Source organism: Phodopus roborovskii, unplaced genomic scaffold (genome assembly GCF_943737965.1).
Source record: "Phodopus roborovskii unplaced genomic scaffold, PHOROB, whole genome shotgun sequence".
Lineage (NCBI taxonomy): Eukaryota > Metazoa > Chordata > Mammalia > Rodentia > Cricetidae > Phodopus > Phodopus roborovskii.
The window spans coordinates 3,291,687-3,319,614 of NW_026126444.1; the positions used below are offsets into that span (position 1 = coordinate 3,291,687).

General features: G+C 42.3%; 1 protein-coding gene across 1 annotated transcript in view; it reads right to left on the minus strand.

The window, feature by feature from the left end:
- The window catches only part of Lpar1 (lysophosphatidic acid receptor 1), a 119,415-nt gene extending 91,676 nt beyond the window's left edge, over positions 1-27,739 (minus strand). The window contains exon 1 of the mRNA XM_051187855.1: positions 27,561-27,739. The gene's annotated coding sequence lies outside the window, so the exon portion shown is untranslated. The remainder of the gene's footprint in view (positions 1-27,560) is intronic.
- Between the last annotated feature and the right edge of the window lie 189 nt (positions 27,740-27,928).

Below are 27,928 nucleotides of genomic sequence, written 5' to 3' on the forward strand. Positions count from 1 at the left end.
AAACACACAAGAATCTCTGAGGATGCCTTAGGAGGTTTGCTAGTTGAAAAGAAAAATCTCCTTCCTTTAGGAAGAAAATCTATCTGTGGCTTGGATGAGAAATGGCCCTCATAGTCCCACGTATCGGAACACTTGATCCCCACTTGGGGAGGTGACGGCATCTTAGAAGATGCAGCCCAGTTGAAGGAATTATGTCACTGGGAGCAAGCTTTGAGGGTTTATAGCCTCACCCCTACCTTGTATACTTTGTATATGCTCCCTCCTCCATCTCCCCTGCCCTTCCTGTGTCTGAATAAAATATGACCTATCAGTTTTCTGATCCAGCCACCAGATGCCATGTCTCTCCTGCCATTATGGTCTCTCCCTCTAGAACTGGCAGGCAAGCACTTCCATTCTCACATTGTTTTAATCAGTGTTTTATCCCAGAACCAGAAAAGGAACCAATACAGAGGATAAGTAAGGTGAACAAGTCCTTTTGGATTCAGAGCCTGAAAATGGTGGTAGCCACAGGATGGACAGAATGACCCAAGGTCCAATGCAGTGTGGTAGGGCTTCTCTCCCCTAGCTCAGAGACACAAAGTGTGATGGAAACAGGGGGCAGGCTTAGAAGTAACACTGTAATAGTAGCACCTTCATTACATTAATTTTGACCACTGTTTTAAATGATATTTAGTTGTCATATAATGTTAGTACTGGTGTCACTTTAATTAATTAATGTGACCCTAACAACTCAGACTTGGGAGAAAACATTCAACAAGCAGTTCTATAAAGATGAAATCAAGGCTCTAGCATCCACCGGGCAGATAGCAGCCATAGCTCTCTATGCCATAAACATTAGTTAAATGCCTGCCTCACAAGCCCAGATAGACCTTCCCATGATAGCCAGAGTCACCACTTTTGGCCACCATTGACTTCACAAGATGTTTTTCCCATCGATCCTAGCTTCCAATTACCCATGTTTCACTTTTACTGTATTTCATTTCATTCTGTCTTGTGACTTCAACCTTATTTTCTCCTCAGCCCCAGAAAACAAACATGCTTAAAAATTTTATTTAAAAACAAGAAAAGAAAAATGCCCTCTTGGCCTCATCTTCTTTGTCTTCCGCTCCTCTCCCAATGCCCCCATCTCAAAGCCACTAAAGAAACTGGAATTGTTGTTAGTGTGTCCCTGCATATGCACTATGGTACACCCCAGCCCCCAAAACCTTGGTAATAAGACCATTTGCCTTTAAATAAGGACACTTTTTCTGTTTATATCTTATTTCACTCTTTAATAGCACTATGCATTGTTAATTATTCTCCTTTCAAACTTGCCCTCCTTATGATACCATGTTCCCTTGGTCTATCCCTATCCACCTCTCAGGTGATCTCCCAGCATCTTTGCAAGGACCAGGAAAAGAACCTCTCGTTCTTTACTTAACTTTTCCTAAACTATTTCTATCCATTCTGTCTCTGTCCATCTTCTGTATTCCAATGATTCCCACTTTTAGACAATTTCGGGATGATGACTCTTAAATATGTATACCCAGGCCAGAACACTCTCTACCATTTCAACTGACCCATCACTTAAGGGCTTCAAATATAAAAATACTCCAAATCTAACTTGGTATGTTCTAGTGCCAATTATTTCATTAGACCTTGCCATTTCTACTCCTCAATATATTTAAATCCACCCTCTCTCTCCTGCAGCAGTCACTTTCAGTTAGTTCAAGTCACCTCCCCCCAGACAACTGCAAGGAATTAATCTTATTTATTTTGCTTCTCTGTCTCTGTCTAATTTAGCCCCCATGTAAAGCCATGGAAATCTTTTCTATTGTCAAGGATCTGAAGGGAGGAGACCAGCAAGATGCTCCCTGATTTGGACTCTGCCTCATCCACTAGTAAGTCTTCCATTGTTGACCAACAAAACTATTCTGAATTGCTAGAAAATACCATGTCTTTCCCTGTCCTGATAAGAATAATCCTTTCCATTTCTTAGCCACAAAGTGAACCCTTTTATCTTTCTGCCTTCCAGTGTTGGCCAAAGTCTCACAAGTCTCCTCCTTCCTCATTCCCACACACACCTATCACCCTTGGCATTGGGTGGATTGCACCCTGCCTGCCATCACCTCTTCACCTTGTATGTAACAGTGGTAATCGCACCACCCTCTATCATCCAGGCATCAACACTTGGACCTTGAACATCTTAAGATGGAGAGATTACCATAATTAACCTTTTCGTTCAGACACTCTGTCGGGCTGGCATAACTAACTGCTCAGACAAGATGACTAACTAGGAAGAGAGATCACTTAACTGGTACCTAGGCAAGCAACTTAAAACCTGCAATGTCAGGTAAACCTTTAATATCACATAAACAAATGTTCCATACACTAGAACTAGATATTTTTTTAAGTCTTAAGTGATCTAAACAAAAATTAAATGTTTATAACATCTTAGAATAGGAGGAGTATATCTTACCATAATGCAAAAACCTTAAAAAAGAAAAGGTTAATAAAAAAAAAAAACACACACACACACACACACACACACACACAACCAGATGAAGCTACTTTCTATTTAAAGGGAAGGATGAAGGGAAAGGAACACACAACTGGGAACACGCTTTCTGCGTGTTTTGGAAGTTGTAAAAAACAAGAGCTATGTTATTAAATACACAAGCTAAACAAAAACAAATTGTAAAATGGAAATCCTAATAGAAAAAAATAATAAGCACAAACAAGAAATATATATGTGGAGTACAAATGATCAATAAAAACAGAAAAAAAAATGTACTTATTGATTGATCAACAGAATACAAATCTAAAGTCCAATTCCTCTCAACCGATTGATTTTTTTTTTTTTTTTATCCATTTATCTAAAAATGTGAAGACAGTTCCTGTGAGGTGGAGTTCCTTCATTCCTTCAGGCTCATTCTGGCACTGTCTACCAAGAGTCAGCCAGGCACACCCTTTGACCAACCAGTTCTGCCTCAGGGTATTTGCTATGGGGAGATAGTCAGCAATCTATGTTGGCATATCTATATAAGGACATCATTACAAAACTGACAGTGAAACCAAAAACAACATGACAGTCCAAAGATTAGTATTATGTGGTAAATAAAAATATATTCCAGGTACTGAAGAGAGAGCTCAGTGGTTACACATACTCAATGTTCCTATGTAGGACCTAGATCCAGTTCCCAGCACCCACATGGTGATTCGAAACTATAACTCCAGTCCTAGGAGATCTGATGTCCTCTTCTGACCTTCATGGGCTCCTGTACACACATACCATGTTTAAACTCATGAAGCCATATACCTGCACACATGAAAAATACATAGATCTTTTGACTAATGCATTCAGCAGATAAAATATGTCTTGTTATTTTAAGAAGTTACACTGTAGATGTCTTCCCAGGAATACTAAGAGCCAAATACCCTGAAAATCCTTCCAGCACTAAAGAATCTGAACTCACTGAGTGCATATGTGCATATGAAAACCCACAAGCAACTACCTGTGCAGTTTTCAGCTAAGTTGGCAAATGTAGCATGTCTCCGAGGAAACAAATATGTCAACAAATCAGCTGAGGTAGAAGAAGTCTGGATGTGGCCAATGTTAAGGTCCCAATCCCAGTTAACTGTTAGTTCTGGTGTTTACAGGCAGACATCAGGGCAGCAGAATGAGATCAAAGATCCCTGCAGCAAGCCGGATGTCAACAGGTGAAGCACAGACATAAACACAGATGTGTGTCACAAGGTACGGGACACAGAAGTGTGACTGCCTCGGACTTAGACGAAAGTTGCAAAGGATTCTCTGAGAACTTACAGCCAGACATCTGCATCTGCAATTAATTAATTGGAGACTGAAATTAATCCTATTCGTCTGGCCAACAAAACACTCACAGTGAAAATTGAAACGTAGTGACCATGGGTTGAAGGGAAAGCAAAGGCAGATTCTTTCCAAACTGATTTACCTTAAGTTGTCAGTGCCCAGAATGGGGAAAAAACACACAAACTTATATAGGCATGGGATAGGGCCGGAGGCAGGAGGCAGGGGTTGGGACTGGAGAAGTACAAAACATTTGGAAAGAAGCCAGCACATGCTGAAGTTATCAAAGTCAATACATGCAAAGTCTATACATACTGCAGTTGTCAAAATGGTTTATTAAATGATAATGTAAAATAAGGCAATGTTTTAATAATCATTAATAGGATGATAGATTTAAAATTATTTCATTTAAAGATGGCTCAGCAATATAAAGGTGCTTTGCTAAGCCTGATGAAGTGAGTTTGATCACCTGAGCCAACATGATAGAAGGAGACAGCCAACTCCAGACTCCAGAAGGTTGTCCTCTGGCCTCCAAAAGCATGTGTGGCCACCCCTCACACACAAATAAGTCAATAAATGTCAAAAAAAAAAATGAAAATGAGTCAGAGTTTCCAGGGATGGAAAGTATCAGATTTTTGTGTGGAAAATCAATTGAGAATTATACATACAACAAAGAGCAGCTGAAGAGAGAACTAATAATCTAGAGATTTTCTAAGAAGAAATTATACACAGCAGTGAATAGTGGCAGAAAAAAAAAATCTGAAAGTATAATTCAAAGGCAGGAAGTGTTGCAATCTCAGAAACATCTAAGCAGAGACCCAACCAAATTAGAGAGCATGCATGGCTCATGCCTGTAATCCCAGCACTAAGGACGCTGAAGCAGAACGATTTCCATGAATTTAAGGCCAGTCTGGTATACACAGAGTTCAAGGCTAACCTGGGAAACAGAAAGCTTTATCATAAATAATTAAATAAGTAAATTAATCCAAGAATTAGAAGAAGACAGGTGTTCTCAGAACCAGAAAATAGAAACATTAAAATAATGCAGGAAACACATACACCCAGTGAGAGAGATTTTTCTAGATCACTGGTTAACACAATACATCTGCTACATTGGTTTGTGAATATGAGCATAGTCAAGCCCAGAACAACATGCCTGCAGGTCTCACAAAGGGCCTGTTGCTAGTGTTAACAGTGGCTATCTCTGGCGTCTGAATGTCCTTCTTGAATTGGTATCTGGGGAGTGGGGAGGGGATTGGGAGAACAAGAAAGCCAGTCAGGGATTCTTAATGTTGACACACATCTGGCATCAATTTTGACTCTTGGGAACCCAAGCATTGGAAGCACAAAGACCAGAAACCAAGGTAGGAGCTGAGACCACCTGTCCTACAGCACATTCATATTTACAATCCCCAGCAATCATTAGAGGCAAAGTCAACATTTGCCAAGGCCTTTCAAGACACAGCAGAGGAACAGAAAGGGCAGAGCCAAGAACATTTGCCTGCTGATTCTCTTTTTAATGACATCAAAACTGCATCAGATATAAAACTGTTTGCTGTGATATCCTTGAACTTTCTGGAAGCCACAGATCTTAATCACCCATTTAGTTGGGAATGAAAACACAGACCACAGGCAGAACACTTTCATGTGACCTTCAATACATATGATTACCTAATGACAGAAAACCTCTCTGTCTACTTGAGCTCACACAAAATATCATGCCATCCCCTCTTCTTCCAGAAGCAGACCTCTGAAGGTTGATCCCCAGCCAAATAATAAAAGCATCAAAATTCAGAAGAAAAGTTAAATGTTTCCTATCCAGTCTTTGTCTGGTCTTTAAAGGAGTGACTTTGGGGTTCTGTCCAAACCCACAGAGGACATAAGAGAAAAAGATCAGGTCATCAAAGACAATTGGAAAGCACTTCGTTCCTAGAAACACTACAACCTGCAAACACTAAACTTCAAAGGCAATGCAGAGCTCCCCAGGCATTTATCATGAGTGCATAAGTGGGTAATGGGTGTGTCTGTTTGCTTTTAATGATCAATCCACAGACTGCAGTAAACTAGTCTTACTTCCTCTTTAGTTTCCCACAGAGTGCTCTCAGTGTAGTTTGTGCATGGTGTTTGTGATAAAATTTAATGCACCATCTCTCACAACTGGAAAGAAACTTCTAGAGTTATCTAGCTCCACCTCTTATCCAATGTTTTAACTGAACAGAATATCTGCTGTGGAATCTCTGGAGAATTCTTCAGTTACAGGGAGCTCACTACCTTCCAAGGCCAGTGGGGAAGTCACTGGGCAAGTCACATAGTACAAATTCTCTCCTAAGCACAATTCAAGCCGTGGTGCCTAAAAAGCCCATCAAGGTGGGGAGGGGGATGTAGCTCAGTGGTATGGTATTTGCCTAGGATGTACAAGGCCCTGGGTTCAATCCCCACTACCACAAAATTATAATAAACACATTAAAAGCCCACCAAAGGCAGCTAGCTGCTTTCTTGCAACCAAACTGGATCCATCAAACACTCTGACTTACCAAGTGATGAAATCAAAGATGATCTCCTTGCCTCTAACTCACAGTCCCTACTTCTGCTTTACAGGTGTTTCCAACTCCTTTCCACTGTCACAGTATAATATTATTTCTTCAATAAGAATGCATATCTGTACTCAAACACACAGCCTCTTAAGTCCACAAAAGCAGACATGAGTGCCCTGTGGTTGTAGCTGATTGGATGACTGACAGAAGAGTAGAGTCCTCCTGAATCTCTCTTCCAGTCCAAAGCTGACATCTAAAACAGGGTTTCTAAGCCTTCCCATTTGTGACCCCAGGTACACAGGTGTATAAAGCAAGTGTACAGATCAAGTGTTTCATGGATAATAAATCATAAAGAATATGCTTGTCAATACTGAGAATGCCTTTTAAACAAATACATAGTACATAATATATAGGGTCATTTCAGAAGTTGCAGGAGAGTCTTAGTTTCAAGCCAAAATTCACTGGGTCATTTTGAAAGTAATTCTAGTTAGCAATTCAAACAGTAATTTTAAGAGTCCGACATTCTGAAACAACAGAATCCAAAGACATATTAATTTGATAGTTACAGGCTGAGGACTGCCATGTGGAAAACACTAAAAGTTTGCTCTTCGTGATTAAGCCACTATGATTCCATAAGAAAACTTGATATGTACAGAAAAAGAAAAAGTCAAAGAAACAAAAGCCTACTGCCATCCATAACATACCATAATCTCAAATCCAAGTTGAGGTGTTTAGGGCAGCTTTGGTGGCCCATGCAATGCAAGTTGTGTGTTTACAGAACCACGGCTACAAAGGCATCTGTGATGCATTCAATTATCTGATCCCATAGAGGGTCATGATGCAGCGTTTAAAAGGTGGGTAAAGAAGACAGTATCTCAGATGTGCAAGGGTGAGGGCAGGGTGGTGAATTCAATGGGGCTGAACTGCTAGGAATAACATGAGTATTCTCTCACACACAGAGTGATCACTCTGGAACTAAAAATACAAGTCTGGAGAATTCTTTCAAGAGAGAGAAAGGCAGAAGAAAGAGAAGGAGAGGGATAGAAGGAAGGGAACTCCAACTACAGAACAAGGGATTCCTCCCACTGCACCAGACAGCCAGTAGATTTGGCCTGCAGCCTTTATGAGGTCTAGAATGTCATCATTTCAAGTTCAATGTTCAAATGTTTCTTGTTTCAGCATCGTGTGATTAATACAGCAATCTCCCAAATAAGTGAGCTCAAACTAAAAGTAGTCAATGGTTGCACCAGCAACAACAATAATAATAAGTCCTAAAGGGTCATTTTTCTATGTACCAGGGTGAGAACTGGATTCCCATCTTCAAATATCAAGGTGGTGTTCAAGTATCAAACATGAAATGTACTCATATAATCTTTTCCGTCATTCCGTCCCAGTTTTCAAACCTGCACTCTACTTGAGTTCCAAATACAGATAGAAACTTCAGACAAAACATCCAACCACAGAACTCATTCTGAAAATGTTCAGAACCATCTACTCCACAAGCAAGGGGTAAAATGCCAAACCTGAAAACAGCAAGTGTGATAACCCTAACCCTAACCATGTGGTAAAAGAGGGGTCTGATTAATGTTGCCTTAAAAATAACTTAGGCAACTGTTCGCTTTCCAGTCCTAATTGCCCATAATGGGACTTCAGAAGCCAGCATGTGGTAGGAAACAGAAAAAAAAAAAAAAAACAAGAAAACCCTTTCTGACCATTGTACTCCTTGACCCTGGGTGAACCCAGTGAAACTTGCATTAATGAATCCTAAGGCCTTTACAGAGGCCATAATCTGTCAAACATTTACAATTACAAGGGGATCAATAAAAATGGGATTGCTAAACAGTTTGCTCTGGTTTTGTGATTTAAAAAAAAAAAAAAAAAAAAGTATTAAAGGGAGGAGAAAGCAGTGGCTCCCAGTAAATGAAATTCTATGAAAGCAAATTCTAAGATTGGGAGGGTGGGAGGGACTTTTAATGTCTTTCTCTTCTCCAGATATGTCTGTCATCAGGCACCATCAGGGACAATTTCAACAAAGCCAACACCTACTCACAATTTCCTTGGGTGACTGACTATTCAGCTTAGTCCCTTGTCACCAAGAATGTCCTGTAATACTTCAAAATTCCCCTTTCTAACTGGAACTGAACCTCTGACAGCTGCATGCACCCAAATGCACTGCCTCGGCCCTGGAACATACCCAGCTTCCCGATCCCTCTGAGTTTCTCACATTTGTCCAGCCTCGGGTCTCCCAATGTCCAGGTTAGAGCAAGCTCAGTCCTGGAGCTCCCTACGCCAGCCTGCTACCTCCCAACAGTCCTTTCTGTCACTCTGCCCTGTGATGCTACCCCTGATTAAAATCCACACTGCTGCTCTGTTCTCATTCACAATCACCAGAGACCTCGTACAGCACACCAGAGACAAGATAAGGCTGTCACTATGAATCAATGCATTCTAATCTCAGTTGAGCCCTAAATCGGTCATTTCCCTCTGCTCTCCCCATTCCTCACACTGCCTCCTCCCTCAAAGAAAGCCCACAGTCTGCAGGTCCATCGTGGAGAGGGCAGTGGATATTACTCAAAACTCAACGCTGCACGGCACTCTGCTCTCACCCCTCCCCCTCCCTGCTACCTCCCACCTCATGAATGGCCAGGGCTGATCCAGCTTTCCTCGAGAGTCTGTGTGCCACACTCATTTTCACCACCTTAGACACACAAAACTGCCTCAGCCTCTAGACTGTCAGGTGGTCTGAAATGATGATCTCATACATGTTATTTTGCCAAAGCTTGCCAGCACGTGATGTATAAAGTAATTAATAGTTGGCTATAACTGGCCAGGATAGCCTTACCACTCCTATATTGTGGTCCTCCTGCCTCTGACTCTTCTGCATATCCTACTGTGGTTATAGGCTCACCCTCACTGATGCTGTCATTGATGCTGCAAGCACACAGATCCATACATAACTTGATCACAAGGAAAGGGTACAACGTTGGATTGTGTAAGCTTGAACTTGCTTACATTCAGCAACTATCAAACGTATGATTCTGTGCAAAGTAGTATTTATAGGCAATATCCTGAAAGCTGCCAGCCCATCATTCCACAAGGAATGTGGAATATGCAGCATCTCCCTCAGACTAAGGCAGCAGAGCTACTTGTCTGAACTGTTTCCCTTTGGCTCACAGTTACTTTCCTAAGATAAGCTTTGGCACTATGCCATAGACGTGTACTAAACATGGCTTTTCCAAAACTCTACTGTTGGACTCATTTAAAGATAATGTTTGGAATCAGGCATGGTATTTGTGCATATAAACTCAACATGTGGGGTGGGGGCTGAGGTAGGAGGATTGCTGTCACTTCAAGGTTTTCTTGAGCTTGAGCTAGTATGTACAATCTTGTCACCCAAAATAGTAACAATAATAATAATAGTCATGCCCCTTAGACACACTCATTTCTGTTTTACCCTGGCTGTGCTCTATGAGGTATGAAGTGTGAGTATTGTTTTTGACATCTGTTTCATTATCATTGTCACTGGCAAGGGAAAAAAAAATGTCTTTGTAGTTTGAGACAGCAAATTCTGTTGCCAGGGATGCACTCAAAAGCAATAACTTGAGAGGTTATAAAGATGGCTGGCTCATCAAGAAAATGTTACCCTGCCAGCACAAGGACATGACAGCTGCATTTTAAAAAACCAAGCATTAGTGGCAAGTGCCTGTAATCTCAGTGCTAGGGAGGCAGAGGAAGAGGCAGGCAGATCCCTGGGGCTCACAGTCAACTCTAACCTGATTGGTGAGTTCCAGGCCAGTGAGAGACCCTGCCTCAAAATAAAGGTATGTGGCACCTGAGAAACAACATCCAAGGTTCTTGCACCTCCACATATGCACGCATGCACACACACACACACACACACACACACACACACACACACACACACACAAAGGAAACCACCTAAAAAAATTTTCCCATGTTTAAGTGTTCCATGCAGGAATGAACATTCACTGAGTCTAAGTAAGGTCCCTTCTACTTCTGCCGCTGTGCTCAGGGGACAGAAAACATGCCTAGAAAAGATATGAACCAGAGAAACGTTAGAAGAAAACATCCCACAAACTTGACAATAATTTTCTCTCAATAAGGACTACAGCTTCTTTTTTTTTTTTTTATTATACTTTTTATTTTCTACAGTGAGTTAAAAAGTTCAAGGATATTTTCTACTTGGAAACCAAATACCATTGTTCTCAAACTAGGGACTCCAGTTGTATATAGTATAAGGAAATCATGTGAAAAGCTGTGGGTGAAACCTTTTTAAAATAGTAAAGAAATGGAAAGTACAATTCCTTTCCAAAAGTAAGACAATGGCTGCTTAGGGTTAGTATTTTGCTGGGATGACCATGACCAAAGCAGCTTGGGGAGCAAAGGGTTTATTTGGCTTGTGCTCCCATATCACTGTTCATTATAAAAGGAAGAAGCCTGGAAAGAAATTCAAAACAGGCGGGAGCTAATGCAGAGGCCATGGAGGAGTGCTGCTTACTGGCTTGCTCCCCATAGCTTGCTCAGCCTGCTTTCTTATATAACTCAGGACTCCCATACCAGTGATGGCTGGCACTAACCATGAGCTGGTCCTCCCACATCAATCACTCATTAAGAAGAAGCCCTACAGGCTTGCCTACAGCCTGATCTTAGGGGTTGAGGGATTGAGGCTCCATGTCCTCTCTTATGGCTCTAACTTGTGTTAGACATAAAACTAGATAGCACAAAGTTTAAATGAACAACTATTGAACAACTTAATAGCATATTATCAAGCTATTAGAATTCAACTCCAAATATGTTACCATGTACAACAGAGGCTTAAAAACATGGTCTGTAGGAGCAAAATACACATTCACTACCTACCTCTAAAACAAAAGCAGACCACAAAATAAGCCATAATGAGAAAAGGCCATAAATGAAAAGGATTAAATGATAATTCTACTCATTATGAAACTGCAGATATGACTGGGTTTGTTATTTATATATTGTTTATAGCTTCAAAATATTTTCATAATGTTGAGCAGTATTTCATGTAAAAACAATTTTGAAGAAGAGGTGAAGTTTTTACATATTTGACATGTGTTTAGTGGAAACTTTTACCCACTGGGTTATTTTGTCATTAAAGTTGGATGAAAAGAAGGGAAAGGGAGAGGCAGAGAAGCATGTGCATTCTTCGTGTGTGAGAACAAGCTCAAGCCAGCCACCAGCATCCACAAGGACAACTACTGGTAATAACTTCTTCCCAGTCAAAAATCAATGGAGGATATGTCAGTCCCCTTAGCCTGTCATTGCTGAATATCTGTGTACACTATAAAGATGTGCCTATGTCTAAAGTGCCTTCTGGTTAGTTTAATAAAGAGCTGAGTGGCCAACAGCTAGGAAGGAGAGGATAGGTAGATTTCTGAGTGGAGGAGAAATCTAGGTGTGTGATTTTTGTCACACTGGGAGCAAGTCAGATGTACTGCACCAGGCCACATGGCAGAATGTAGAATTTAAATATATATATATTTATATATATTATATATATATATATATATGGGTTAATTAAGTTATAAGAGCTAGTTGATAAAAAGTCTAAGCTAAGGCCAAGCTTTCATAAGTACTAATAAGTCTCCTGGTCACTGTTTATGAGCTGGCAGTCCAAAGATAGTCCCACAAGAAAGCTTGCTGCAGCATAGCATGTTACCATTGATTATGGGGTTGAGGTGACAGACACGTATTTTTTGGAAAGATCCAGTGCCTGGAAATTGGAGATCAGGGTAGAGCATGGCTGACTGTGCTACTGGCTCTCACGTGGGCTTGGGTGGCACTTTCTTGTACACACAGCCTCTCCTCAGTGCACCTCTTCTTAAAAGTCTGTCAGTCCTATTGGACCGAAGCTCCATTCGTACAGCCTCTCTTAATGCCAGCTAGCCCCTCAAGGCCTATTCCCCAAACACAGCATTGTTGGGGGTTCCGGCCTCAATCTTACTGGTGGATATTTGGGGGTGGGGGCTCTGCCCATATGAAAGATTGAATACATTTTATTAGACATGTCTCTTGCAGTAGTAATGTGTTGAAGCAGGAAAGTGCCAATTCCTACTCCTGAAAAATGTTACTTATTCAAATGAGGATTTGAGATCTGCAGCCCTCTCCTTGGAAACAGCCAACTGCTTAAGTAGCTGGGACTTTGAGTATCCATTGCCTAACATGCACCTCAGCATTGAGATCATTCGGCAAGAAGACATTCACCTATTGCTTCTGATTCTGAAAATGACTTTTTTTTTTTTTAAAAGGAAGCTTTAGTCTGTCATCTACACTGCTTTTCTCTCAGGCCTCCACAGTAGGCCTTTGTCAGAGTCTTCACAATACCTGGGAGTACTTTGTAGTCGTCCTGGCTCTGCCTTAAATCTAAACTAACCACATGACTATCCCCTCCTGGACCAGCCTATCTCTGGTATTAGCCTGAAGCAACACCCATGCCTATTACCTGCCTGGACCAATGCCTCCTCTGATCCTAAACAATGCCTGGACCTGTGCTTCAGATTGACAGCCTGGAGACCTGTCTGGTCTCTATGTCTCAGTCACACTAAGGAGAAAGAACTTATCAGCAAACAGGAATATAGACAGATGAATCAGCCCCAACACACGTTAAATAGCCTCAGTTGCCTGGACTTCCAGGATAAATACTGGATTATAAGTGAGGAATTAGGTAGAGTTTAAAAAGAAAAAGTTTTGCCCTATTTTCCCCCTCAGTTTCTAAACAACAAAAGAGACATAAAATAAAAGTGCCATATTGAAAAATGTGAATGTGGAAACTGAATGGTTTGAATGACAAAAATGATGCTTAAACATATTTAAAACAGGTGATTTAACACATTGGTAGGAAAAGCTGCACTGGAAGGGGAAATGGGAAAACGATGGTCAGGGCAGCTCATCCCTCTGAAACACTACTAAAACTTGGGCTAGTCATTAAACCTGAGAGCACTCCTCCCAATGCCTTAACTTTCATACTTCTCTAGGAAGTGACACCACCCACTCTTTAATGGGTTTTACAAAATGTCAATAATTCACAGTTTATGATGGGAGATGTCATTCTATAAATATGTTTCCCATAGTGGCTAATGAATAAAGCACTGTTGGCCAATAGGAAAGGAAGATAGGCGGGACTGGGAGACAAGGAGGATTCGAGGAAGTAGTAAGGAGAAGTCAGCATGTGGAGACTACAGAGAACAGTGGTCCGGACCCACTCTCCGGTAAGATGAGTGGAAATATTTAAATGAATAGAAATGGGTTAATACTTAAGACAGAGCTAGCCGATAAGAAACAAGTAACTGGCCAACAGCGTTGTATCAAATACAGAGTCTCTGTGTGTTAATTGGGGCTGGCATGGCGGTGGGACAAGACCGGCGGTGGGCAAAACTACTCGTAACAAGTTTAGCTACTTCATAGTTTTCTAAATATAAAAGCACCGACAGATAAAGCTATGATAATCATACTTTGCCGTCTTCACTGAACCTCAGTAATTAAAAGAAAACAGCTAAACAGCTTTTTTTTTTTTTTTTTTAAAGTCCAGTGGCGGAGCTAAAGTTACTGGAGAATTACCTTCCCAAACACAGAAGGATGAAAACACATAGAAGTCTCCCAACTGTAGCTAGAGCTTCTTGGATAGATGAGATTACCTAAATGGTACAGAGCCAGGTCTTTAAAACTTAGTAATAAGAACAAAATAAAATCACAGAGTCAACAAACAACAAACCTGAGGAATGATTTGTTCAAAAGAGACTAGAATCCTCTATTTAAGTTGAGAAGGGCAAGGCCTGGAAAGGCTGGAGCATGGCTGTGTGGGCAGCAGTGGGAGCTAGCATGCTAGCATGTGGTCTTGATTTCCCATCTCTCAGTCTCAAATTTACTTTCTAATGTATAACATTTTAATTCTTGGCACAGCTTTTTTTTAAAGTGGTAAAAACCTTACCATGGCAAACCAATGTAAATACAAAACAAACATCCTAGCAGAAGAATAATTTTTGGCACAATGAAAATCACCAAGAAGCTATAGAATGGCTGACCATCTGGTCTTCACTAACCATAACATTAACTTTGGTGTTGTAATTTCCTATAGATTATGAAAAATTATTAAATTGGTAACTACTCTTTCTAATAGTGTTTTTAACCCAGGATTACTTGTACCACTTGGCTATGCAAAGCTTTGTCCAGCTTCTAACAGAGCAAGCCATCAATACATGCTAGCAATATGCCAAAGGGCTATCATGCAAAACTGTTTCAACCAACAGCTACATGCATTTCTGATGGGGGATGTCCTTCTGGATGCTGTGAATATATGTTTCTCTTACTGATTAATGAATAAAGCTATTTTGGCCAATGGACAGGTAGGATTTACCCAGGGGGAAATCCAAACAGTGATAGAGATAGGAAGAAGGCAGAGTCAAAGACACACCATGTAGCTGCCAAGGAAGCAAGAGACCCAAGCATCACTGACAAACCAAGACCATGTGAAGATACACAGATTAATAGAAATGGGCTAATAATTAAGAGAGAGATATCCAATAAGAAGCCTGAGCCATCAGCCAAAGTTTATAATTAATATAAGCCTCTGTGTGTTTATTTGGGACTAAGTGGCTGCAGGACTGGGCAGGGCAGAAACTTCTGTCTACACATCTCAAAAGAACGAAAGTCATTTCTGGTCCTATTTAAAATTTGCTAAGGGAGAGTTAAAAACAGGAATTTCACCAAGAAGCACCAAAAACAAAACAAAACAAAAAACAAAAACAAAAACAAAAAAGAGACAACTAATTAAAGAAAAAATTGCCTTCCACCTGTCATTAACTTCTGTTTGCTTCCCTCATTCTTGTCTTCCATGCCTGGGCAATCCCATGCATATGCAGCTGTTTTGCACTTTGCAGAGTCAACCCATCTGTTTCTGCAGACATTGCACTCCACTGTCAAATGAAGCCCCACATGCAATCTCTTCTGTGTTTGTCATCACAGCACTGATGACATCTTCATTTATGCATTGTGAGCAGGTGACCAACATTCTTCCCACTAGACTACAGGCTTCAAGACTCCAGGGATAATGACCTCACCACCCCTACTACAACCAACTGCAGGAATACACACAAAATTGCTGTACACCATGTCAAAATAGAATAAGGAAACCTAATGTTCACCTAGGTAGCTCACTAATCATGACCAAAAACACTCAGGGGAGAACAAAAGACTCTCAACTGAACAAACTTTTTTCCCTATTAGTATTACCAAAGCAATACAATATATCAAGTATTTATACTGAATTGATTTACATAGACTTTAAGAAGTCTAAGGTCAGTTTAAAGTATACAGGGAAATGAACCTGCATTAGAATGTCATGATGACACCATTTTACATAAGAAATTTGAATACTCATGCATTTTAGTATCCTACAGGGAGGAGGGGTTCCTGGAACCTATTCCCAATACTAAAGCATGGCCAAAATTAAAACTCACTGCAACATGAGGCCCAATAAAAAACTTCTTTGAAAAAAAGTAACAAAAAACAAACAAAACAAACAAACAAACAGGACTTATAAAATGAAAATATAAATAAAAGAAGAATGGAAATTGAAGAAGGAAAGAAAACCATAACTTTCTTTGATGAGTACCAGAATAAGATTGAAACTTATTATTTGAACACTTGGAAACAGAAACTTATGGGCACATTTGTTAAACAGGCAAAACTCAAGACTAGATGTGTCCACCTCACCATGCTGCAGATGTATAGAACAAGACATGGAAAAAGACAAAAACAAAAGGAAGGGGAGACCAAGAAATACAACATTAGGGGAACCATATGAAACTGCCATTTTTAAAGGTTAAGCTCAAGTACAAGCTATTTTATGTGATTTAACCCATGGATAATGGCAACTGTGATGGTAACTAACACACTATAAGGTCAGTTCCTTTATTTGGCCTCTTCCTTATATCTAACTCATTCCTGAAGCTGATCACCAAGGTCCAACTACCAAAACACCAAGGTCCAGCAATCAAAACTAATTATTTGGCTACATTGGCTAACATGTCCAATGGAGACTTTACCAACTCATACCTAAGAAAGACTTCACCCTTAAAAACCACTGCTGCAGAGACACCTGCTGTAGTCTTTGTCCCATTCAGAGGCAGTCCACACCCCACTGTCCCCTTTGTGCTGAGAACCTGGTGTCTGAGTGTGTTCTGCCAACTCTGAAGCCCCTTCATCCATTATAACAATAAACATAAAAGCAGTGTTCCCTTACTAAGTGATATCTCAGAATAAACTCCAGTTCAGTCTTGCTTACACGCAAATGTATGAAAAAATAACATGCAATGCCTAAAATCGGAGCTGTAAATGAAGTCATTTCAGAATTAGTGACATTAACTTGAGCAAACAGAAAGTTCCTAACGCAGAGGATTGCTTTACACTATTTCTCACATTATATATTTAACACAGAAATTTTCAAAAATTAGTTGACATTAGAGAGAGAGACAGAGACAAAGCAGAGACAGAGAGACAGGGAGCTACTTGTAGAGATATACTAAGGGGGCACTGTTGGTCTCTAACAGCTCACAGAAGGCTAACAGAATCTAGAGTTTATGAATATTAGTACTGTAGCTGAATAAGCACATCTTGTACTTATCACCCAGGCTCCTTTTAAGTATTCGGGAAACAGAAACCCTAATCCACAAAAAGTGAAAACTATGAAATCCACATTCACTTACAAGAATCATCAGAACTGCTCACGGGAAAGTCCACACACATGTATAACATCTACAATAAAGCAATCTTCAGATTCATCCTGCTGAGCCTCCCAAAAGAACCTCTACGAAGACAAGTGACAAATAGAACATTCCTCCAGTACGGTTTTCCATTTTACAGGAAATAGCATTAGCTTAGAAAAAAGTCTTTAGGCTTACAGTCCATGGAGGGATCACCTACCAAACACAGATTGTAAGCCACTTCCATGGGCTTAAATGGGAAACCCTACTCCCTCAAGAATGAGCAAAAGTTAAACAAGAATACTGCTGATGAGTTCTAAAGTCTTCAGATGGAGCTCTGTCCATCAAAAACCCCAAAATGCCTACCCTTGCATAATGTCATCATTTGAAACAAATGACTTTGTTTCAACTCAGGAAATGAAAACCTGAATCATGTTTTCTTTTTCAGGTACCAACTTTTCTTTGTCTTCATCAACCCACCCCCCTCCTCTCCCACCCCAACATCTCATTTCAGTTAACTTAGCTCACCCTTCAAGTCACAGACACTATTTTCCTCCATCTCAGAAACAATGCCAGCCTTGCCTCTCCCACTAGTTTCCTGAAGCTACACAGTGAGCTCCCCAAAGGCCATCTCAGCCTTCACTGGATTGTAAACATCATGAAGCAGAGACTGTATCTGACTTATTCTAGCATGCTCAACAACCACAAATACGTTTCTTTACTTATTCAGGCATTTATCATAATTAAATTCATTTTTTTATTATTCAGAAAACTTTTTTGCCATGTGTGATATATTGTACTGAGCACTGGGGAACTCTTAAAAAAACAAAACAAAATGAGAGGTTTTTTTTTTTTTAAGTAATTTTTCTCATCTAAGAAGTCTGAAATACAATGGAGCAGGGACTATAGAGCAAGCTGGATACACAGGAAAGATCACTCAGTTTTATAGGCGGGAGTTAGAGGAAGCCTCGCTCAGAAGGCGATGACCTTTGAGCGAAGACATGGGGAAAGCAAGCATTTAGATACCTGGGGAGAAAGGCTAGGCAGAGAAAACAGTCCACAGAAAGCCCCGGAAGCCACAGTAAGCTCCTGAGTTTAAAGGAGGGATAAAGAAGTCATTAGCATGTAACAATGGACCAAGAAGCACAGGCCCTGGAAAGATTGAAAAGAGTTAAGCAGAGATAAGAGGTGATAATTAAATATGGAGCATATCACATGCAGTGGTTATTACCCCATCAGTAGAAATTTAATATGAAATATTTTAATGGATTGCATAAACAGTTTAGCTACAAAGCAAAATGCCATTAAATATTCAGTAGGCCCTAATACTGCAAGAAATTAGTCCAAAGTGCAATAAAGAAGTTTGGTTTGGTTTTGATTTGGGTTTTGAAGACAGGGTTTCATCCAGCCAGGCTGGGCTCAAATTTGATATATAGCTGCAGATGACCTTGAGCTCCTAATCCTCCTGCCTCCACCTCGCACGTGTCAGGATTACAGGTGTGAGCCATCACGCCCAGCATCAGGAAGACGTCACTGAGTGGTGAGACTACAGATGAATCTCCTCTGCATCCCAAATATTCCAAAAGGTGTGTACTGTTTTCACTACAGAGTGAAATAAACATGACTCTCTAGAATCATAACACCTTAAGAAATGAACAAGAACTTACTTAGCCTTCTATCAAGCAGAGTAGAAGACATGACAATATAATTGCCTAAAGTAGAAATAAAATCTTAATCAGGAAAAGCTTTTCTTTCTCTTTCTTTCTTTCTTTCTTTTTTTTTTTTTTTAAGTCCAGGTTAAGAAATATAATTGGCACAAGTCCTGTTGTTTACCCCATTCAAGTAGTCCACTAGGTTTTCCTAGACCATCCATTCGAGCCTGCTGGAGTTTCTCAGTTTCTCTTTGGGCTCCTGGAATTTCCAAGTTCCTCTGAGGATTCAATTTGCCCTTTATTAGTCATGATAACAATGAGTCCCACAGCGAGTTCTGCTGTTAATTGAAACCACCTTTGTTTCTTCCTTTAGTCCCCGAATCACCACTAATCTCCCAACAACTTTAAGAATATTTTTCAAACAATCATGACTGGAAAGGACTGTTAGGAGTGGCGTGAGGGTTCTGTTCACCACAGAATATCATGCAAATCAACACCATTTCCTGTTTGGGTCTGGTTTTGGTTGATTTGGGCAGCGCCTAGGACTGACACTAGAGCATCACACAGGGCCAGGCAACTGCTCCTCCACTGAGCTACACCCTCATCCTCTTTTTAACATTTTTATTGTGAGTCTCTATCCAAGAAGATGCCTAGGCTAGCTTTGAACTCACTCCATCATTTGAAGTTTATCCCATCATTAGGAATCTAATATGAAATATTTTATTTTCAGGGCCTAGGCAGGTCCTGAACTTGTGATCCTCCTGCTTCAGCCTCCCAAGCACCTGGGATTACAGGCCTACACCACCAAACCAGAACCATCCCATCAAGAGTAACAGATTCTCTAGGAGTGCATGGTTGAGTCCAGTTCTCTGCTAGAGGAAAAACACTTAAAGACCAAAAAGCTAGAGGAAAAACACTTAAAGACCAAAAATGTTGTCCCTGTTAAACCGCTATTGCAGATATTCTTTTTCCAGACAGAATCTCATGTAGGCAAGGCTGACCTTGAACTCTCAGGAATTCTCCCACATCTACCTTACACACACCACCCCACACTTAAGTTTGTGCAATGGCAGGGATCAAACCCAGGGTTTCACGTGTGCTAAGCAAGCATTTTACCAACTCAGGCACATCCCAGTTTTGAATATAGCCTTTAACTCTGAAAGATCTTACTAGCTTCCCACATACATTTCAGTGGTCTTTGCATACAGTGATATTCTATGTATTGTGAGTATCCCTAAACACTGCAAGCTCTGTTTTCTAAACTAAGCTTTGAACTCACATTTCCAGCTACCAGGCAAACACCTCTGCCTCTATACTTTTAGACATGTCTAGAACTCACAAACCTCACTGCATCCCTCTTCTACCCCGGTGTCTCATCTTGTAATGGCATCATAGCAACTATTTTAGTTTAGTGCCCTCCATAACCTTCAAGACAGGCCCCATGCACTCTAGCACTTTTGCCAGAAGCCATATATTCCAGGCATCTTCTCCAAGCCTGTCATTCACATGCATTCCTTCTGGGACTTCCTTCTTATTCTTAGGCATGGAATAAACTTAGCCAGGGGCTTGACACCAGCACCCAGCTGCCATGCCAATCACTCATCTATTCCAAAGCAGAGGGAGCTCTCCCTACACCCTCAGGAGTGTGCAGAGAATCCTGTTTAAACTTTGGTTTGCCGTATTTATCACTGGCTGCCTGATCTGAGTCATCTGTGGCTGAGTCTTTCCATGTTTATAATCTAATTGCGAGCATGACCCATGCTTTTTTGTCTGCCTCTGAATTATTCTTCCTAAGTGTTCTCAGCCACGCAAGAGGACCCAAAATCCTCTAAGCTATCAGATGCATGGAAGTTAACTGACAGGATCTCAGATAAAAATGACCAGAAAGCAGATGTTGCTGAATCTGGAAATGTCAGTCGGACTGCACTGGCCTTTCAACCTTTCTGTCTGGGTCTACTCAGCAAGGAGGGCAAGGGCTTCCCTGTGAAAGTACAATGAACAGTGGGGCAGAGTGACTGCTTCATTTTCTTGACGTGACAATAATTCTCTTCCCAACAAATCATAGTCAGATTTGTTAAGGCAAGCGACCCCTTAACAAAAGGCAATTCTGCTTTAGCTGTGCTGAGTCCCTCCATTCTGAGAACACATGGCCCTTATCACCCCCTGATTAGACTTCTAAGGAGCTGGGGGAGGGAGTCTTTGTTTAAGGCTCCCACAGTGAGACCTGCCTATAATGGATAACTCCACCTGTCTCTTCCGTTCCACAAGTGGTTCCAGGCCTTCCCCTGGCACTCCATTTTCTACCTAACAAAAGGCTTACAGATGCCTAGCACGTGCTCCCAGACGCCCCTCCTCCCCTAGCCCGAGATCCAGGGGCAGCAGAGCCCTAGTGGGAAGAACACGCCCTGCAATGGCATTATTCATCTTGAGTGTCACACAGCTGGAAATGGTTTTCTGTTTCCCCCTTCATAACAGTCATTTGAATCACCGACAAGAACTCTACTGAGTGAAGTCAGGCTACAGTCAAGTAGAGTACCATGAAGGTTCTTCTGGGTACAGCCTCTAAGACCAGAGGGAACAGAGACAAATGGGAAACATGTTGGCATGATTACACACAAACTTATAAAAATATACCAATGCATGCAAACAAGCAGATAGAGTGGTCTAGGCTTGGGTAACCAAAGGCCAAGAAGAGAAGGCTTTAGGACAAATCAATGATGAAGCAGCTACCTTAGATAGGCAGCTGAAGTGGCAGAGATCACATCTTCAGACATATGTGCATGGTTCTGAGAACTACAAAACATCTACATTTACAAATGAATACAGTGCCTCTCTTCTGGTTGGACACTTTTTATAACGTTTGTACCATTAAGGGTTCTCAATAAGCTCATCAAATTCAAACACCAGACTGGGAATTTTCTAGGAAGACAACCATCAACTAAGCATAGAAACTCAAACATAAGTTGGATGAAAAGTAGGAATATCCAGAAGGAAATGGAAGCAAGCTGAGGCTACAGCCACGACACAGCTTGTTTCACTCTGCATTGTTACAACTCACAGGTAAATCTCAGTGAATGTGTTTTAAGCTTGTAGAACGAAGGCCTGGATATCAGGGGAGACACTAAGAGGACTTTGAAGAAGCTGCTGAAAGGAAGAATCGTTCAAAAATCGTACCTGTGCATTTGAAGGCAATTCAGAAAAACTTCAGTAGGTCACATGGTATGACAGAAAGAATGAGGCATGGTGTGGATGACTGTGACCCCAGCGCTTAAGTAGAGATGGAAAAACTGCGGGCTGAAGGCCAGCCTGAGCTACACAGTGAGATGTGAGACTTGATGTGTGTGTGTGTGTGTGTGTGTGTGTGTGTGAGAGAGAGAGAGAGAGAGAGAGATGGAATGCCATCTCCACAGCAGAAGAGGCCTCACCCTGCTTGTTCCCACCTATCCCCCAAGTGTAGACAGACATTTAAGAAACACCCACTGAGCATGGAATGACTGGATGAGCCATCTATGGGATTAAATGAAGGCACCATGAGAATAGAGACTAGACTTGGAAAACAGATAGTATCAGTACATGTTCCTAGTTCACAGATGTAAAAAGAAAAGCCCTTTGACTTACCGGGACACAGCAGAGCTCCCTCTAGATGCCTCCTGACTCCCTCCAGCTTGATCTCTTTTGTTCTCCTCCAGGCTTGGTTTATCTCCCAGGGTCCTTCCAGATTCTAATCTTCTATGGTTCCTCCCCCACCTTCAACATCTCCACTTCCACTGCCTTGACCCTTGACTCAGAAGGCCAGGTGTGCCCTGCCCCTCTGCCTTTGATGTTCCCAGAGCACCAAGAAGCCATCATTGGAAACCCTCACTAGATTCTTGGTTGGGGCGGAGGGAGCTGCATTGTTCATTTCTGTCCATCCCTGGTACTTAGCACAAGGCCTATTTGCACCAGCAGTCAGTTACACACCTCTAGGCTTGAAGAGATCTTACCTCCTCTGCCCCACATCCCCTTTCCTCCAAAGAACCAGGACTATACTTTATTGGGGCAGAAATTCAACCAAGAGTCGGGAGAATCACAAGGACACAGGGAAAGAAGCCTGAGTGTAGCAGACTTACTGGAAGACTAACCTAGTCCATTGTTTCAAATTTAGATAATAAAAAAAAAAAAAAAAAAAAAAAAAAAAAAAGGAAATTCAGGTGTAGTGGTGGTTCATCCAAATCCTTAGGGTGCTGTTGAGGCAGGCTGGATCTCATAGCTGGGCTAGCCTGAGCTACAGTGTAAGACCTTGTCACAAAAGCAAGAAAAGGGGGAAGCCTGAAGTAAATGCAAAGGGAAGGTGGCCAACTTGCTGGAGAGGATAGTTCAGAGTAGCCCCTTCCCTGTCCCCTCGGGGAAACTTGCCTCTCTGGAAGCACAGGCACACAGAATGTCCCCAGCAGACAAAATGTCCTTTAAGTGACGGTTTCAAACTAAGCAGAGATCCAAAGCTACATGTTACTAGCCAAGCTTGCTTTCCCCCTTTAGAGGAAGGGACTGGCTTTGAGAACATTTTTCTTTATTTCTATGCTACCACAAGCACACCCCGGCCTGCCCCACTCAGGCTCACACATGTTTGTTTTAGCACTGGACTAAAGTTAAGAGTCTGCCCTGTCATTATATCACTTTTTTAAAACAGTACCACAAAAAGAAAATAAATTATAACCTAAATCCATGGATGCATTAAAATAGTTCCCTTTCATTTTCAGGAGGGGGGGAAACCCTGACTTTTATGTGAACTTCGGGGTTAAGGTTTGCATGGCGGTGGTGGGGTGGTAGGAGAGAGCGTCCAGGCAGAAATACAATTCCCTATGCCCTGGACCAGCAAGCAGGTAGTGTGAGAATAAATGTTACACTGAAATCACATGAACTTACTAAAACAAGAGCTAAGAAATTTCAAGACAACCCCCCCCCAACTAAAAAAAGTGACTTTTTGAAAACCCTAAAATAAAGCCTTAAACTTTTTAATCAACTATCTGATTTTTTTTAACCATGCCAAACCTAAGTCCCCACACCTTACCAAAGATTTTTAAAACTAAGTAAATAAATTAATTCAAAACTACTAAGAGGGTCATGCATCCAGAAGACAACAAAAACACTAACCTAATCTCTTCTAATGGTCTGGCTCCTTGGCTGCCTAGCATTCTAGACTCAAGGATAATTCAAAGTCTTTACCCAAATCAGCTTGACATGCAACTGAAAACTCATCCATTCTTACAATGGCAGAGGGCAGGCGGGAGGTCCTGCATTCTCCTGAAGGAATTCCACTAAGATTCCCCTGAGATACAACTAGCTAACTACTTCAGAGATGAAAAAAAAATAAAATCTGCACATACTACTCTAAGAGACTGAGCAAGGTACTTCTATTGGAGTACTGGAAATTAAACTCCACAAAGAATTGTTAGGGCTCTAACCCCCCCCCACCCTACACACACACACACACACACACACACACACACACACACACATACCAGTCCTTTAACTCTATTTCTGCACTAACACTAATCCTCTCGTCTGCACTACACACATCCCACACTGTGGTTAAGATACTATGTATAATATAAACAGGGTCAAGAAAGCCAGTGCGGAGAAGAGCCATGTTTAAATTAGCATTAACCAGCAAGCTGTTCCCCAAACGGAAAAAAGAAACACTGATGCTCACTTAGCTTTCTGTCTGCAGAGGGACTTTAATACACATGCTCAAAAGGCCCCAGGAGGCCCTGGGCAACCCATGAGCCTCATCCATTTTGACCAAGTTAAGTTTCCCAAAAAGAAGCTATCATTTACAGGGGGCAGAGGGAAAGAAATGGCACGCAGGCAGATTGTTCTAGACCCTTTAAATAACAACATTAAATAAAATGGCAATGGTGCCACACAGCTTAGTACCCACGAGTTTACAATGGACACAGAGAACACACATTCAACCCTCAAACACATCACCTCCTCTTTGCAGCTAAGCAGTATGACTCGGGGTCTTCATTCATCTTAGGGTCAAATAAAGCCATGGCATGGCTCCCTCAAGTAACGCCTAGGCCTCCTTTATCACCAAGGGCCCTGACAACTACCTCGGAGGTCCTCACTCTCCCCATTGATCTCTTAAGGCACAGGCCATTCTTCCAGCTGTTGGTATCCCCACCACAGTTAGGATTTCAGGTTCTGCCCTGCTCCCAGCCTGACAAGGTCCTTAAGTTCTTCATTACCACACAGTGAAGAAATATGACACACATACATTCTTCACTATCTGCAACACAGCAATCTGCATTCCCTGCCTTCTGCACTTCAGCTCCTTCTATAACTCTCTTTCCATCCTCTTTGTACCTGTTAGAACAAGAATCCAATGGCTGCTTGTTGGATTAAAGCTTTCTCCTTCTCTCCCAGCAGCCTAACACACCCATAACAGATACTTAAATGCTAACACCATAGAGACTTGAAATTATCCTGCTTTGCAAAAAGGTAAGAAACCAGACAGAAGTAAGATGCTGACTTAGTTGGCAAAGTCAGAGCGGGCTTATGTGTCAATTTTCAGGACATCATACCTCACATTCAAAGTAAATCACGTTCCTCACATGTGTAGGCATGATGATTCCAAGGGAGAGAGGAAGAAAAGAAGGGAGGAAGGAGAGGGAGGGAAGGGAAGAAGGGAGGGTAGGAAGTTGGGTGAAGGCAGGGAGAGAGAAAGAGGGGAAGGGGACAAGGGGAGAGTGGGTAGGGATGCAAGGATGGAGGGAGAATAGGAGGAGAAAGGATGAGAGGGAAGGAGATGCTGAGGGTAGGTGGCCACACAGTAAGTACAGACACTAAAAATTTAACCTTAAACCAAACTTCTAAAGACATTATGAGTTGAATACTTGTAGCTCCCCAGTGAAGTTAGCATGGTGCATTCTGTTCAGAGCACAAATGTTTATACCAAGCATCTGAAATAGTCCTTTCCTCTAAAAATCACAAATGCCAGGCTGTTATTGTGAGTGCAAAGACTTGACCACTAGGGTTTACTCTTCCCTTGAATGTTCCACTAGGTCAAACAGAGCAGATTCCATAAAACCTGGCATCTGTGATACGATCTGAAAACCAAAATCAAATTACATTCTGGAAAACACTCACTTTGCATAAAAACAGGTTTCTAAAACGCTGCCACTTATATTCTCACGTCTGTGACTCCTTACCCATCACTCACAGGATGCTGAGCTCTGGATGGCCACAGCAGCTAAGGATGCAAAGACTAGGACAGGCAGGTGATGCCTAGTAGGGGGTCAGACCACAAGGACCGCTTAGCTCTGGCATCAATTTTAAGCAGCCTCACCAGGCTGTAATAAGAATAAAGTATTGCTGGTTCCCTCGTGGGCAAAGAAAGGAAAAACTAGAGAAAAACCAATTCCTCACTTAAGTTCCTTGCCTACAAATACCCCCCTTCCAGGTGGCTTCCTTCCTTCCTTCCTTCCTTCCTTCCTTCCTTCCTTCCTTCCTTCTTTCTTTCTGTTGGGCTCCCATTTCCCCACGAGACTAATTCTTTCCCATTTGCCTTCCTCTGCTCAACTATTCTATCACGGAGAAGTCACCCACTACCACCCACTATTGGAAAGAAAAATGGAAGAGCAGAGATCATCCACCCATTCCTTTTCCTGAGAGGAGACCAAGACCAGGAGCTCAGAACAGGCTCGGGTTGCACCGCTAGGGGACGCTGTGTACAAGGGGCCCGGGGTGATGAGGCCCAGTACTGAAGTCGCACTTCTCAGCACTTCTGCCTCAAGCTGCTTCCCTCTCTTTCTCATGTTTTCCTCAAATTAACAATCAAGACCAAAGGAGGGGGGGAAATAAAAGTTTAAAAAAAATACGGCTTTCATATACCTACAGCCCTAGTGATTATTATTCAGAACTTTGCATCTGGAGAAACAAGGGCAGAAACTCTGTGCTATTACAGCTGTGTGTTGGTGTAGTTCACTGTGATGCGCGTGGCCCTAAGCCTAATTGAGTCCTCTTTCTTGGTATTCATTCCATCTGACCAAAGAATATGTTCTTCCGTTTTCTATGACTTTGAAACTCGGACCTCTGACTTCACAGTCATGTTAGGTGAGCAAAGGACACTTTAACAAAGGAACAAACGCACAACACTGCAGGAAAGAAGGGAGAGGATTCTGCCTTAATATCTAGCTACCGTCTCCTAGTTGCACTTAGCAGTAGGTATCTATGACGATAGGTATAGCTTAAGAGTGAAACTTTCACAAGCCAGCACCCACATGGAAGAAATCTCTGTAGTCTCAACTAAAAAGGAAAAGAAGAAAAAAGTCAAGAGAAAGGGAGAAAGAAAAAAAGGGGAGGAGAGGAAGAAAAGAGGTCGGAGAAAAGCAACAGTGCAGGGCCCCAGCCTGGAAGCAGTAACAAGCCCTGGATGTCTCACATCAAAGGCCAAATGGCAGCAAAAAAGAAAAAGCAGCCTAAAGTTTAAAACCATCCACAGTAAACTCTCCCTACAGGAGCTAACACAAGGAACGATCAACCCATTCAGGCAAAGCCAGGTCCCTCCCCTGCCTTACATTTCCCCAGGTACTGGCTAAGCCTCGGGCGGCTTCACGGAAAGTTTAAATTCCTTAGACTCAAGGGACGACAAAGTCACCAGTGAGCAGTGAGCTGAGCGCGGGGAGCTGGGAGACCCGGGCCATCTAAGTCATCCGGGACGCGGCACCCAGGAACTTGAAGCGCCCCACGCCAGCACCCTTGCGCCCCCCAACCCGACCCAGGTAACCAACCGGAGGCCACCGACGTGTCACTCGGACGGACCCTGGGGCGCACTGACCTGGCCAAAGGGCAGGAGGGCCGCTGGGCGGCTGCGGCGACTTCCCTCCCGGGCTGGGTTCCACTGGCTGGTGCGGGAGGCCAGGGCAGCCTCGCCTCCTGCAGGCGGCCTCACACACGCGCGCACACCCACCCACTCCGGGCCCGCGGGCGCGCGCACTCACAGGCGCTTACGCGCACTGGCTACAAAGCCGCGGGTGGTGGAACAGTGCGAGCCGATCGCGCCGATGGGAGGCGGGGCCGTCGCCACCCGCGCCGGGGGACACCCAGCCGCCCTCGCCTTTACCTGCTCCGCAGTCCCTGCAGCCCCGGGGCCAGCCCAGCCCAAGCCTCATCCGGGCACGGTCGTGAGGCTACGAGGGTAGCGCC